Genomic DNA, 15,887 nt, shown 5'->3' with positions numbered 1-15,887 from the left:
GAGAAATTAGTGTTGTATACCTTGTTGGTTTCTTGGGTAGTTTTTGCAATTTGGTGTATGGGTAAAAAAAATTGATGTATTATGAAAGTTTTCAACCTTTTGCATATAATGAATTCAGGTTTTCAATACAAGGAGAATGTTTTCAATTGAAGGAGAATGTTTGTCATTCCATTCATCTTCATTCCAAAGCCAAAATGAAGTTGCTTACTTGTTTTTGAATACGCAAATATCAGCTAGGTTATCCAAAAACTATCAAATAAACCAAGTACTTGATTCATCACTTGAAAATATTACACATGAACACTTATGGGGCGTTTGGTTAGACAAAGGAAAAGGGGAAGAAAATTAGAGGGGGGAAGGTAAGGGATTACCTAAAACTTAACTAGTTGTTTGATTACATTATCAAGAAAAGGAAATAACGGTCAACCCACTCTCTCTCATACCACTAACACACACCCCCACAAACAACCACTTATCCACTAAAAAATGGTTGCAATCACCGTCTCCCATCCCTGCTGTTGAGACCCCACCGCGTCGCCGCACTTGACACTGTCTTCCACTTGCCGTCGTCACCCCACCCCACCCCAACAGTACCACAACCGTTCTCTTCACCCTAAAAAAACCCTCCTTTACTCTTGAAATCCCCTTATCCACCCCCGAAAACACTAGGATCTTGTGCTGTTCCGGCGCTCTGGGTGGGTTGTCGGCGCTCTGGGGTACTTGGGAAGAAGATTGGTGGGTTGTGGTTTGTTTTGGTTTGCGAGTGGTGGTTTAGGTGAGGTGGTTGTGGTGGTGGTGGTGATGGTGGTGGCGGCTTCATGATGGTGGTGGCGGTGGTGGTGGTATCCCGGTGGTGTTTTGGTGGTGGCTGGTGTGGTGGTAGTCGCAAGTGTGGTGTGATAGGCTATCGTACACCTATGCAAAGATAATTACACTAGACACAAATTAATGTAGTAATAGGGGTCGAACACAAGGAGACGGGAATTGCGTTTATGAAATGCTATGGAAAGATTCTTATTAAGGTCGATTTCGTCTGGTTTTGTTTGTTGTTTGGTTTGATGACTAACAATTATGAAGATGTAAAATATATGATGAAAGGGAGTCTAGGGGAGTCGGGTCACACATGCAAAGGTAAATATATGTTCATGTTAAACTCGATATTAATAACATTGTCAATTGTTTAGGCTTAGAGACACCCATCTTACGATATTAGTGTCAACTATAGACCGGGTCCTAGAGAAACTCTCGTTTATGACTAGGTCGTCCTACAACACATGCTTAGTCTAATCCGATTCATGTCTCTCGACTTTTAGAACGAATTAACAAACTTAATCAATGCATAAGGCAATTAAACAAAGATTAAACGTTAAGGTGCAAACATGTGATAGAAATAATTAGACAATATTATCTCAACCTAGTTTATCATTTTATATATATTTGATTTTGCATGGCTTCCCTAGCCCCTAAACTAGGGAACTTAACTACTCATGACGAAATGTAAACTATAAACTTTGTTAAATAAAATGCTAAACATGATTGTAGAAATGATATAAACTAAATGATAAAACATAAAATAAGAATAATACTAATGTGATATAATAAAAGTGCTAATGACAAACTATGTGATAACTAAAATAGAAATGTAAAATAGCAAGCTAGAATTAGGAATACCGTAATGGGAATGGAACTTGAATTGCAAGGAAGAACAAAGTAGAACCAAATGCTTGAATAAATAACCAAATGTTTAACAGTCAAATGCTTAACAATATTGAAACTAAATATGAAAACTAATGAGAGAATTTTGTTTAAGGCTAATATAGTGTATGAAAACGTGAGAAAAAGATATCCTTAACGACGGATTAAGGTCCCTATTTATAAGAAAATAAGGGGCATAATTTAAAATTCCAAGAAGGGGTCAACCCCGATAGGGGGCGTGGTTATCCGGCCATTTTTGCTTCAATTCTTGTTTTAATGCTCGAGGGATCCAATGTTATGTCTTAATGCTCCTTTAATCACCCGATAATGCTTCTTAATCTTAGCATCCAAAGCTTCCATCTCAATTTGGACTTTCATTTTGGGCTTAACTTTGCATTTGACTTCATTTGTAATTCTTACTTCAATCCATTAAATCTTCATGCAAAAACCCATGCAACTTCATACACTTAGTCCAATACTTGCTCTTGCTTAGCTTTTGCACTCTAGCTTACATCTTTGTTGGATTTTAGCTCCTAAAAGCGTAAACTCCTACAAAACATGTGGAAACAAGCAATTGCAACTATAAAAACAAATATTAGCTCAAAACACTATGATAAGTGCTAAATGACATGTAAAATGGAGCTAATCTAAGGGCTAAAACTATGTAAATTATGCACTTATCATGGTGGTCGGTGAATAAGGTTGTTGAAGAGTAACAAGAACAATGAAATCTCATACCTTGGGGATGAGGAGTAAGGAATTAGATGGATTGGGGGGTAAAGAAGGGGATTTCATTTCCTTTGTTGTGTCAAACAAACACCTACAAAGGAAATTAAAAGGAAATTAATAACTTTGTTTCTCTTTTCCTTTCTTATAGACCCCAACCAAACACCTCTTAGATGATCTATTATTGAAGTCTATAATGAATGGTTTGATAATTACTCACTTATCTTAGAAAAAGTAATATTAAAATTATTCATCATTATAAGTACCGGTCATCTTAAAGTGGATAAATTTCAAAATGTCAAGTTTTAGGATCGGTCTCTAAAGTCTTACCATTTCAGAACAATTTTCAATATGAGCATATATATTTATTATGTTGCAATCATTTTTTAGATGTCTAAAAAAAATTGTCAGGTAGAGTCATAGGACATAACGACATCATACATAAGGCGAAGAAGTATAACTTTTTCAAACTCTAATAGTATAGTTCATTGGCTATAAACATATGTACGTAATCATTAATCATCTTAAATAATTAATTAACTAAATGATTTTTCACTTTTAATATTTTACAATTTAAGTATAACTTAAATAATTCACAAAACTTGACCTATCTTAAGGTAAAATGATATCGCTCGCAAAATTGGTTTTATCAACGCATTCTATTTTTGTCTTATTTATAATACTTGACCTATCTTAAGTAAGGTTAAGATGGATATGCCCGTCTTAAATTGAAATTTGTGTTTATCGAATTGCATTGAAATTTTCCGGAGTTTTAAAAGTTGTATCTACAAATTTAAGTATGTGAGTGTGGTGTAAATGTTGTAGGTGGAGTAAGATATTGTTTTGATAGTGTATGGAATTTCATTGGTGACAAACTCAGATTTTCATTTGAATGTATGTTTTACAAATGCTATGATAAATGCGGAGTATTATGTATTCATATATGACATTATCCGGGTAACGCCCCGACATGAAATCTAGTAAAACATAAAACTTATATGTGATTTGTAGAGTTTACACTTTACATCACTCGTGAAAGTTTTTAACTCATGAAATATTTAATGTACATAATTAATTTAATAAAAAATATAATGACATTTTGGTAAAAAGTTTATTTAATTTATGTATAATGTGGAAGGTTTAGTTTAGTAATTTCACATGATGATTAGGTGGTATCATAATAAGCTAAAAATTGTGGAAATCTTTGTTAATTAGGCCATCAACATGCCTTTTTATATTATTTATTTATAAACATTAATAACGTTAATAGGTGGCTCTTTATGTAATTGACACGCACAATATTCTTGCTATAGGCTTGCGTTTTAGTATCTTAATCTATTAATATTTTAACTCAAAACTATTCACTGGCCAAAACACATAAATGGGTGAGTTTTAAAAGGAGAGAGGGGGAAGGTGAAAAGAGACCAACCCAATAATTTGTGTTTGCGTTTTTATATATCTTGTTATAGTTTATTTTTTGTTATTTTTTTTTAAGCAAGTTATTTCTATAGACTACCACGTAGGTTTTTTTTATAAGAGGTTGCTATGTAAACTCCTTAAGCTAGCTTTTTAATTAAATTTTTAGATAATAAATCCCTACCCTTTAAAAAGAGGGAACTTTGCTTCACTGTTGCTATGAATAGTGCCTCCTCAGCATAACCCTCTGTTGTTGATTTCGCCCTTGTAATCCCAGCCCCCCATTCTCTTTCCCTCACAACCACATCTTTTCGAATTATTTCTAAAGCTCTACTCCAGTCCACTCATTCGTGGCTTCTCGTCCATCTTGTGTTTCTCACTGCTCAATACAACTCCCTCAGCAAAACCTAGCATCACATATTCTCAAAGGTATTTACTCTTAACCCCATTTTTTGTTTGTTTATTTCAATTTTATTTCGCTATTATTATTGGTAGGGGGTTACAACATGTTGGTGATCTGCGAGCACCGTTTTCATAGTTGTTTAGATCCCAATTTTGCCGAGTGAATTGTTTCTATTTAGGATTTAGGATATTGTAATTAAGTCTTGATTTGAAGATCAAGTGTTATAGTGTTGTTGCCATTGATGATTGTCTGGTGTTATTCTTCTCATTATTATTAGTATTGTTGTTGTTGTTGGTTTTGTTCATATTTGAATCACTTCCTTTCTGGGTTTGGGAGTTCGGCTACTGTGCTTGTCTTTAACGTTACCGTTGCTGCTTGCAATTCAGTCGTTCGTACTGGTCTTTTCTTGGGTGTTTAGTATACCTCCTTTTCATTCCATAATATTCCAAAGTCAAAGAAGCTTTGTGTTATTTTGTCATCTAATCTCTTACTGTTTGCTGGTTTGCTGCTGTCGTGGTCAGGTACAATGCAGCTTCAAACACAGCTTTTCATTGTTGTTTATTGATTTGATATTGTCTCCTGGAGTTGGCTTTTATGGTGCTGACCATGGCAGCTTACATGGCAGCCATAAATTGTTGTCTGCTACTCGGTAATTGTCTTAATCTGTTTATGTACATTTAGGTACTTGTGGTATCTTCAAATTGTATGTTGATTACATGTGGTGTCTTGGGGCTGATGGTTTTCTGTTTTAATTTGTTTCCATATGTTTTCCCTTGATTTCATTGGTTATTACTTTGATCTTAGCTTTCTTGGTTTGAATTTACAGGTACCGAACTTTGCAGTTGGGCGACAAGTTGGTCTCGGATGCGCGTTAAGATTGGCAATTGTTTGTATGGAATGCATGTGCCGTGGTTTCGGATTTGGGAAGGTTTCTCAGCTTATATTATTTGTATATTGCGGCGTAAATACTATAAAGAGCTTGGCAATGAGCTAGGCAATGCAGGGCAGCGATGTGCACCCCCCCCCCAAGGTTTGTTTGACGCTTTTGACCTTTAAAATGGTACCTTTTAGTTAGTGAATATTAATGCGGTGTTGGTTGGACTGATTCTAGGAATTTATTGGAGTGGATCCTTATTTAGTTAGGGTGGGATGCTGTTGTTTTCTGGTTGACCGAGTCATTGGTGTTTGTTTGGGGTCTTTCTTTTTGAGGTTGAATTGGGGTATACTGGGATATTGTGTTTATTTAACGCTTCTCTTACTTTGTATTGTTGGTTGTCGTTTTAGACAGTGACCTGGGGAATGCTTATTATTTTTTGCCGAGTTTTTTGCTGGGTTATTAAACTGGTCTATTTGTTGGCCCTTTGTTGAGATTTGATGATTTGGTAGCCGTCTTAGTGACGGGTTTGTTGGTACTCCTTAAGTGTTTCATGAGCCCATATATGCCGTTATAGTTTGCTCTTTTCATAATTGGATAGACATGATCCTCACCGTGTCAAGGGTTCTGAATTTATAGGTGTAGCAAAATCAGTTGTTTTTCCGTGTAGGATGTTGTGTAATTTATTTGCTTCTTTAACTGTGTTTTCCAGTGTTGTTGGTGATTTGCGTGGAGCGCTTTTGGTTCGGCAGTTGATGGTGAGTTCACCAGCTTGGTTAGGGTTCCACTTTAATGGGTTTAGTTAGTTTGGTTATGCGACAGAACTGGATAGCGAGCATCTGGCTATTCATCTGTGTACGCTGCAGATCTCCTCGTTGTGAGCAGCACTATGTGATTATTCGGGCATCCATCATTTATGGGCTGATGATGTTTTACTACCTGAGGCACTAGCTTACCTGGACATTTGGTTTGGGTGAGGTTATTAACTTCCTCCTTGTAATTTATTAAGGTTAATTACTGTTGCCATGTGTTGCTCTTTTTATCTGCCTTCAATAGAGTTGTATGAAATTGGTGTACGCCACATGTGGAGTATTGGTTAGGTCCGGTCATTTGTTTTTGTTTTTGTTTTTGTTTTTGTTTTTGTTTTTGAGTTTGTTAGGATTGTTTTGGCTTCATTTATTGTCCAGTTGATTGCTTATTCGGATATTATTTTGGGCAGGATGTTAACTAGCTTTAACAAAGGAGGGATTCCAGAATCTGGAATGAATAGCATACTTGGATAATGGAAGAGGGCGATTGATGAATATGTCATCGAGTAATATGCTTATTACTCCAATCTAATGGCAACTTAACACGAATTTATGCGTTCAATTCTCCTTACCAATTGGAACCTTAATTGTGCTCATGGTTTTGCTACTTTGTCTCAAGGTTTGTTTATTATATGCTTTTATTTTAATGGGGTGTAGTTTTTTTTTTTTTTTTGTAGGGATTGTTGTTTGAATTGTTGGTTGTATTAAAAGTTTTGGTCTCTTTTATTTGTTTGCTTATGGGTGTGTGTTTTCCGGTTGAGTCTCCCTGTTATTTAACAAAAACAAATAACTACTATAGATCTATTGGTGCGAAAATGGTATTTTTGTTTTTGTAAGAAACTTGTCTTTCAATACTAATTTTAACTTTTGTGTTCGACTTTATACGATTTAATCACCAATATGACTGTATTTTATACGGATTCCAGATGAGTGAAAAACTATTTCCCCCTTTCTATTCCGAAATTTTGTCTTTGTGAACCCTTGACTTATTAATTAAGGGAGTTTTGGTGGTTGATGTTTTTTGCTTTCATTATTTGGGCTAGGTATTGATGGATTAAGCTGTGGCAATGGTATTTGTGATTAAATATATATCGATTATTTTGTAGTTACTTAAGCTTGAATTTTAGTAATTTAGGAGTTGGGTGGATTGGGTAGGCACTACTTGTAGAACATTAGTGATTGAGGTTTGTTTGTGTTGGGGAACTGAATTGAGATGTTACAGAATTTGGATCCCTCTTTCTTTGGAAACATTTATACTGGAAGGGGCGATTGATGTTTATGTTATTAAGTAATTGGGGCATCGGTTCAATCTCATAGAAAGGTAACAAAAAATCTTGAATTCTGATTTGTCTTAAAAAATCAATGCGTGAAAATGGTGGAGGCCAGTTCCAAGTGAGGAGAGGAGGGAGAGCGTATGTACATGATTGGTTTTTTTCAGAGTGAAGGAGGGGGGTGGATAGATGGTCGGAGTTAGGGATATGAAGGGTAAGGGAGAGAGGAAGGGAGAAGGAATTGAGTGAGGGGGAGATTACCTCTGCTTTGTTTTGTTGAGATTGGAAGGACGGGGGTAGAGGGAGGGAAAGGTTATCTATGCAAATTACCAGTCTCTCCCTGCAAATTACCAGTCAAGCCGGAGGGAGTAGTTTTATTTGATGGAGGATTTTAGTCAATGCTATCTATGATGTTATACAATTTAATCGCATATAGGAATTTATTTTATATGGATTTCAGAGGAGTGTAAAACTATTTCCCCCTTACCTTTCACAAATTCGTATATGTGAACCTCAGAATTAATTAGTTCAGTGCGTTTTGGTGGTTGCTGTTTTTTGGGATCATCATTTGGGCTACATATTGATGGTTTAAGTTGCTACAATGAGTTTTGTTAATAGATATGGCTTATTTTGGAGTTACTTAGGCCGGAATCTGAGTAAACATGTAGATGTTTAATTGGTTTATTCGTTAGCTGTGTTTACAGGTTTTGAGCGCTGTTGGGTGCTATAAGTCGGAGGGTGTTTGTTCAGTAGTTTACGACTTTACGTTGAGTTCACCTACTAAGTTAGGGTTTCACTTTAATGGGTTTCGTTACTCTTTGTTGCGAGTCTTTAGTATATAGTGAGAAGCTGACTATTCATCGGTGTACACTTCGTACTGTATCCTGATTCTAAATGGAGATAGCCTACAACTTATTCTAGCAGTTAAGGCGATGGTAGGGCGTGGTTCAGATCCTCTTCCCTTAGATTGTAATGCCTTGTGGTTTGCGGCTCATATGACACATAGAAAAAAAACCTTATTATACCATACTGGCCATGGTATTCGGTGGAGAGCAAAATGAGCCATTTTGATGTTTCGCTTTGGATTAATTGGTGAAGGGTTCTTTTCATTCGTGGACAACCTCCTTGTTTTGTAAACACATTGGCATGTTGCCTAGCTATAGCCGATGGGTTGGTAGTCTTTTATGACATTGAAGTAATATTGCTATACTATAATATGCTGAGGCGGAATTGTATTTATTCGGGGTTAATCCATTTGGATACGTGTTTTGGAAGATAGTATTCTGATTTGTGGAGTTAAGCTATAAATCATGAGCAAGTTGTATTGCAATGTGCTAATTGAGGGTATATGAGCAAATCGATGGACTTTTGAAAGTTTTATGTTCTCTATTGTTGGCGTTAGTTCCTCTTATCACGCACTTAAATAACTATGCGAATTTGAACTCGGGAAAGTTTGTGGATAAATAACATATTTTGCAGGCGAGTTTTAGTGATGGATCTTTGGCTTTGTAGGTTTTATATGTATTTTTTTTGCTATGCCTCATAAGCTTATTTAGGATTGAAGTGATGTTCTAAATATAAAGTTTTTCCGGCTCTGTTTTGCATTAATTGCCTACCTCGTGGTTTAGTTATGGATTTATTGAAGATTAAATCGTGAACTACGTCAATGTATAATTGTTTTCAACAAGCTTAATTGAATAAACAATCTTCGAGACTTAGGAAATTTTGACCAGTTGAAAGATTTTAGTTCATTTACGTGTCACTAAAGAATGTCATTGCTTGATGGGTAAAAGACTTGGACCTAAGGTTTTGTTACTATGTTATCTTGTTTTCCACTGTTACTTTTGTAGGTTCTTATCATATTATCTTCTATTTAATTAATATTTGATATCAACGCAGTTAATTTTATTATTTTTCTATAGGAAAGGCTTAAGCTCACTCTCAAATTTTGATATGTTCATGCTACAATTAGTATCAAATTTTTATCAAAGACCATTTATCTTGAAGATCGTACTGTGCGCCTTCAGTTGTGGCCATATTCATTCTCACATTTGCACCTTTACAGTTTACCTGTTATATAACAACTCCCTTTGCCCCAAGAGAGTGACTACATTTCCACATTGAATCGTCGTAAATTAATTAACCATCTATCGGGCGGTAAGATTCAATGGTAGCAAAACCACATTGTTGGTAGAATATGACGTGAAAAGGGCATCTTAGGTATGATCTAACTAAAACTGTTCATATTTAAAAAAATTGCCTGGAATCTGAATGACTTGTACTTTTTAAAAGGCTACCATTGAATCTGAAATCTGGTTATGTGTAGAGTCTGAAATCAGAATTTAGGGTTTGGGTATAAAAGGCTATGTTCTAATCATCTATTTAAAAAAATATGATGGATGGTCAAATTACTCATTGTCTTGAGGGCTTGAGGCCATTCACATGTTGCAGGGCTGAATTGTAAGGCGCTATATGTATTTCACTTGTGCCACTGTGGATGCGCAAACGGTCCCAACCTAGAAGTGCTTAAGGTGGTTTCCCAACAAAAATAGGCAAATGAGCTCGCATTTCAAAATGGTCAAATGTGCAGCTTGTGCTTGTGTTTTACATTGGATTTTGTTGGTTAACTGTATTTCATTTCGTTTTGAATTTGTACCTTGTAGAGTTTCTGCTGTATATTAGAAATTTGACTTTTAAATGTCGAGCAATACAATCGTTATTGTTTTACCATAGATCCTCAATGTGTTGTGTATTTGAATTTTTCCTTTAGATGCCGAGAATGCAATACCTTTATTCTTCACAAATCCGGAACGTGTAACTTTAAGCTGCAAGGTGTTGTGCCTGGTTTAAACAAATTCCTGTTCAAGATTCATATGAACTCAAAACGCGACAAATAGTGGAAATCAAACGTAAAAATGAGTTCAATAGATATACCAACTACAAAGTTCGCCATCGACTAAGATAAAGCGTTTATTAATTACGATGAAGTGTATTAATGATGTTTCGAAACCTCCATTGTATCTGTCGGATTGCACAACCAAAAAGTCGCCCTTGGTAAATTTGTTCGAAGATATTAATTTCCATATCATCACGCATTGTGATATAAATTTGTTCCTTTATTTCTAAGACACCAATTGCAATTATGGAAATTCAAAGTTGTTTTATCCATGTCCTTGACCACACTCGAGAAGGCTGTTACATATCCAAAGATCTTCCAGGAGTGCGTAATGCCCTTAATGGTTTAGGCTACCCTGTAAAAATTATTAACACCACCTACACGCCCAAAAGCAAGCAAGCGGAAAACGCATGTTCGCATCATGTACATCGTAACAAGTATGGTTACTATGTACATCCATAGACCAAAAATATTCATTTCCAATTACGATGCTTACGTATGCTTTCATCCAAACGGTTTTCAAATTGGAGTTTCGCGCCCGGCACACACTTTCAAGTATAAGAAGGAAAAGTTTCGAGTTAGGTACCCTGGAGACAGTTCCACGGATATCTTCAAGAGCGGGCATAAAAGACAGATCAAATCGGGATGTAGCGGATAATTAGTGACATATGACAACTAGACAAGCACTACTTTTTTTTGTGTATAAGTATCTAGCTTTTCTGCAAACCTATGTTTTACTACTTGTATGTATTCCTCACTTTGTCCCAACTGAATCCTATCTAGACGATATCATCCTACCTTTATTATGCCTTTCCGGTGCAGCCCACTACTACCCGATTACTGACCCAATTGTTAGCATACGTCCTCGCACCAACGCTATACTATAACATTTAGCCTGCCCAAGGTAGTAGTGTGAGGCTATCGTTCTGTTTGCTAAATGGTAGAATCAAACTTCGTAAAGTAATTCGTCTGCCATTCTAAGGCCAAGTACACATTGACTGAACGTGATTAACGTAAGCATCATGTAAGCGGTTTGTCAAATTGGGGCTCCGTGCCCGGGAGGGCGCGGCGCAACGACTAGTTTAAGAAAAAGGTGAAATATAAGGTTTTGTTTGTCGCGTGGAATAAAATTTAAGGATTTAACTAGTTTTTTTTAACTATATTGTATAGATAGAAATATATTCCAACGTGGACATCATTTCAATCCAAAGGATTTTGGCAAATAATTGGGAAAAATTATATTTTGAAAATTGTAAAGGTAGTTGATTCATGTGAGTGGAGCAAAAGAAGAGGGGTTACTAATCTCATTTCAGTTAGTTTTTTATTTATTTTTAGAAAAATAAAAATTTAAAAAAAGGGAAAAGGAGGAGATTAAGAAATAATTATTTAAGGCAAATATGGTGTATGTGTGGATGTTGGTAGGAGATATTGGTGGGTCGGACAATATGTGTAGCAGGTGGCGTGGCTTTTTTATAATGCTACGTGGCATCTTATCCTTTTAGTCAATGTCTACGTGACATTTAATGGGTGTTTTAAGTAGCCTTTTAATAAGATTGTATATATGATTTTTTTATTTACACAAGAAAATAAAATTATATTATATATTATAATTATACTATAATATAAAATTATACTACATATTTTATATTGTATAATGCCATCGGGTTTGCTAAAACTCGTGATTAATTGTGATTTTAAGAAGTCAATCTTATCGATTATTTAGGACATGCCAACTATGTAACTATCAACACGTCATATATTCAGTATTACTAAATTCGTGCTTTTCTTTAGCACTGACAAAGTAATAAATTGAATTCACTAATAAATGTCATAGATAAAATTGTAGACATGTTCTCGTTGTTGTAAGACTGTAGCAGATAAAAATATAAACTAACTAACTAAAAGAAATTTAATTATTTATAGATCATTTGTACTGTAACTAAACCACGAGTTCTTCCATGTCCAACAAGAGGGTTATATCGAAAGCTTGAACTGGATGAGGGGGTTTAGGCTTCGACTTGTCAATCGCCCAAAGCCCATGTGTTGTTTATGGTAATGCATCATTACGAAATGGGGTAGTTATCGTTTTATTAATTGCAATAACCAGTTGGCCATATAAGAGTCATTCCATACGATAACAATGTTTCGATAAAGAGGCGTGGGACATTGGAGTGAGTAGTTCTATTATTACTTAAGAGGAACGTTTCAGCTTGAGATAAATATATGGACGTTGAGACTATAAATAGGGTATGGGTAAACATCATTTTAAGAGATTTTATGTCGTTAGATAGGATTTCAAGTGGTTCTTTGTATAATTTTGTGAGTAAACGTATTATGTTGTTTGTTAGAGTTTTTATTAATAATTGAATTCCAAGAAGTGACGGGAAGACTCTTTGTATGCATATTTTTAGATCATGTTCACATACAAGTTAACAATCTTCCAATGCGTTATTTTTTTTTTTTTTTTTTGTACAAATGCGTTATTTTGTCTTGTAAAAACAATGTTAAATTTAAAGATTATGATAGGAGTGTTAAACAAAAAAGTGTGTATCAAGTAATATAGATGTACCATATAATCGCGTAAAATACCATGTATGCTATTAAATATAATGTTCGAAATGTGCAAACATATATTCCCGACTTCACATCTTGCATGCTAGTATGAATTATTATTGTCGTCAATTACTATAAAAGTAGAGTTAACTTAAAATGGCGACATTTAGACCTCGTTTGGTTACTCTTCTAATTCATGGGAGTTTTAGAATCCCATGAATTGTGTTTTTGAATGCTTGTTTGGTTACCCTAAATCTTGTAAAATGGTGGAATTTAAAACTCCCTTGGAGTTTACAACTTATACATAACGGGGGAGTTTAATTACCCACCCCCTCATGGTCATTGGAAACTCCCACATCCATTCCCCACTAAATTTACTAATTTGCCCTTAAAAAAAAATTTATATCAAATAAGGGTATATTTGTATTTATTGATCAAAATCATGTGAATTGAAATAATGTAACCAAACAACCCATGGAAGTTTAATTCATGGGAAGAAGAAATTCCCACATAGCAACCAAACATACTTTTTGCAATTCATGTGAATTGTGATGTAGTAATTAAATTCATGTGAATTGCAAACTAACACATGAATTTAATTCCTCCATCAACCAAACGAGGTCTTATTATCTTAGGGATAAATTGTTTCATTTAGTATTTCAACATTATTGTACTCAGTTTATATGTCACCAGTGATTGGTTGTAATACCATCACAAATATGTTTTCGTAATTAATCTATAAATCAATACTATATATTAAATCCAGAAACCAAAGGACTTCAATGTAATTAAAGAAAGTTATACAAATTAATTATATTATATAGTTTTAAATCAATAGCATCGTGTGATGGACCCGATTAAGGGATCTCAATGCAAATCAATACTATATATTAAATCCAGAAACCAAGGAACTTCAATGTAATTAAAGAAAGTTATACAAATTAATTATACTATATAGTTTTAAATCACTAGCACCGTATGATGGACCCGATTAAGGGATCTCAATGCAAATATTATATAGTTTGGGTTAAAATTAAATTATATAGAAGCTTGGTAATTTTCCTAAACATTTGTAAGAGACTAAAACATGGTCAATTTCCTTAAAATAAAATAATTAATTAAGATGGTCAATTTTCTTAAAATAAAATAATTAATTAAGATGGTCAATTTCAAGGAGTCTAAACGAAATAAGATGCTTAGTAATTTTCCTAAATATTTATAGAAGACTGGAAGATGGTCAATTTCCTAAAAATAAAATAATTAATTTGTATAAACATGCACACTTATGGTATTAATTATTATCATCATAAAATTATATATTAAATTTAAAATCTATGCAATTTTATTAAACTTCATAGTTTATTAGATGTATAGAGATGTTAATTATTTAACATACAAAAATATAATATAAGTAGGTTATAAATAATTCAAGTTAGATTCCATAATATATAATATTGCATAATTCTTTCGATTTGATTTAATGCATATATGTAATATATTTATATAAATATATCATCCTCTTAAAATTCTATGCTTAAGTCGTAAAAGTAATTTCGTCAGTAAAAAAAAGAATTGTAGTAATATTTGATATAGTTATATGATAGTAATCACTCATTTGATTAGTAAAAGTAACAATATTATCAGCGAGATTAGTGAAAGTGATAGAAACAACAACGGGAGTAGTGAAATAATTAATATTAATGCGACAATAGTGAAAGTAACAATAATTACGGCGGGAGTAGTGAAATTATCAATATTAATGCGGCAGTAGTGACAGTAATAATAATTACGGCGGGAGTAGTAAGAGTAACTATGATTACGGGGTAAGTAGTGAAATGTTATTACCATTGTTTCATTAATAAGAGTAAAATATTAATAGCGAGAGTAGTGAATTTGTCTCAAAATTTATTTCATTGTAATTTTAGGATATGTCATAGAAAAATATATTAATGATAAATTTATGGGTTATGCAACTTTAAATAATTTTATTTAATGAAAAAAGAAATTAATGGTAATTAGAGGTAGCCCGGGCGAAGCCGGGCACCAATACTAGTATTATATAGTTTGGCTTAAAATTAAATTATATATAAGCTTGGTAATTTTCCTAAACATAGTCAATTTCCTTAAAATAAAATAATTAATTAAGATGGTCAATTTTCTTAAAATAAAATAATTAATTAAGACGATCAATTTCAAGGAAACTAAAAGAAAGAAGATGCCTGATAATTTTCCTAAATATTTTTAGAAGACTAGAAGATGTTCTATTTTCTTAAAATAAAATAATTAATTAGTATAAACATGCACACTTATGGTATTAATTATTATCATCATAAAGTTATATATTAAATTTAAAATTTATGCAACTTTTTTAAACTTTATTATAGTTTATTCGATGTATAGAGATGTTAATTATTTAACATACAAAAATATAATAAGTAGGTTATAAATAATTCAAGTTAGATTTCATAATATATAATATTGCATAATTCTCTCGATTTGATTTAATGCATATATGTTATATATTTATATAAATTTATAATCCTCTCAAAATTGCATGCCTAACTATTAGAAGTAATTTCACAAGAAAGAAAAAAAGAATTGTAGTAACATTGGATATAGTTATATGATAGTAATCACTCATTTGAATAGTAAAAATAACAATATTATCAACGAGATTAGTGAGAGTGGTAGAAACAACAACGGGAGTAGTGAAATAATCATTAATGCGGCAATAATGAAAGTAACAATAATTACGGCGGAAGTAGTGAAATTATCAATATTAATGCGGTAGTAGTGACAGTAACAATAATTACAACGCGAGTAGTGAAAGTGACAATGATTACGGGCAAGTAGTGAAATGTTATTACTATTGTTTCATTAATAAAAGTAAAATATTAATAGCGGGAGTCTTGAATTTGTCTCAAAATTTATTTCATCGTAATTTTAGGATATGTTATAAAAAATATATTAATGATATATTTACGGGTTATGCAACTTTAAGTAATTTTATTTAATGAAAAAAAAAATAATGGTAAGTAGAGGTAGCCCGGGCGAAGCCGGGCACCAATACTAGTATTATTAAAAGGCTAGACATTAAACGTCACGTAGACAAATGTGACATGGCAACAATTAATTGTGACGTGGCAAAATATAGTCCACGTGGAAATACTAGCGTAGTAGTACACATGAAAAAAAAATTATCAATTTCACATTTAAAAGTTACTCTCATAATTAATGGTAAAAA

Source organism: Silene latifolia, chromosome 6 (assembly GCF_048544455.1).
Source record: "Silene latifolia isolate original U9 population chromosome 6, ASM4854445v1, whole genome shotgun sequence".
Lineage (NCBI taxonomy): Eukaryota > Viridiplantae > Streptophyta > Magnoliopsida > Caryophyllales > Caryophyllaceae > Silene > Silene latifolia.
Note: the sequence above shows the minus strand (reverse complement) of the source record.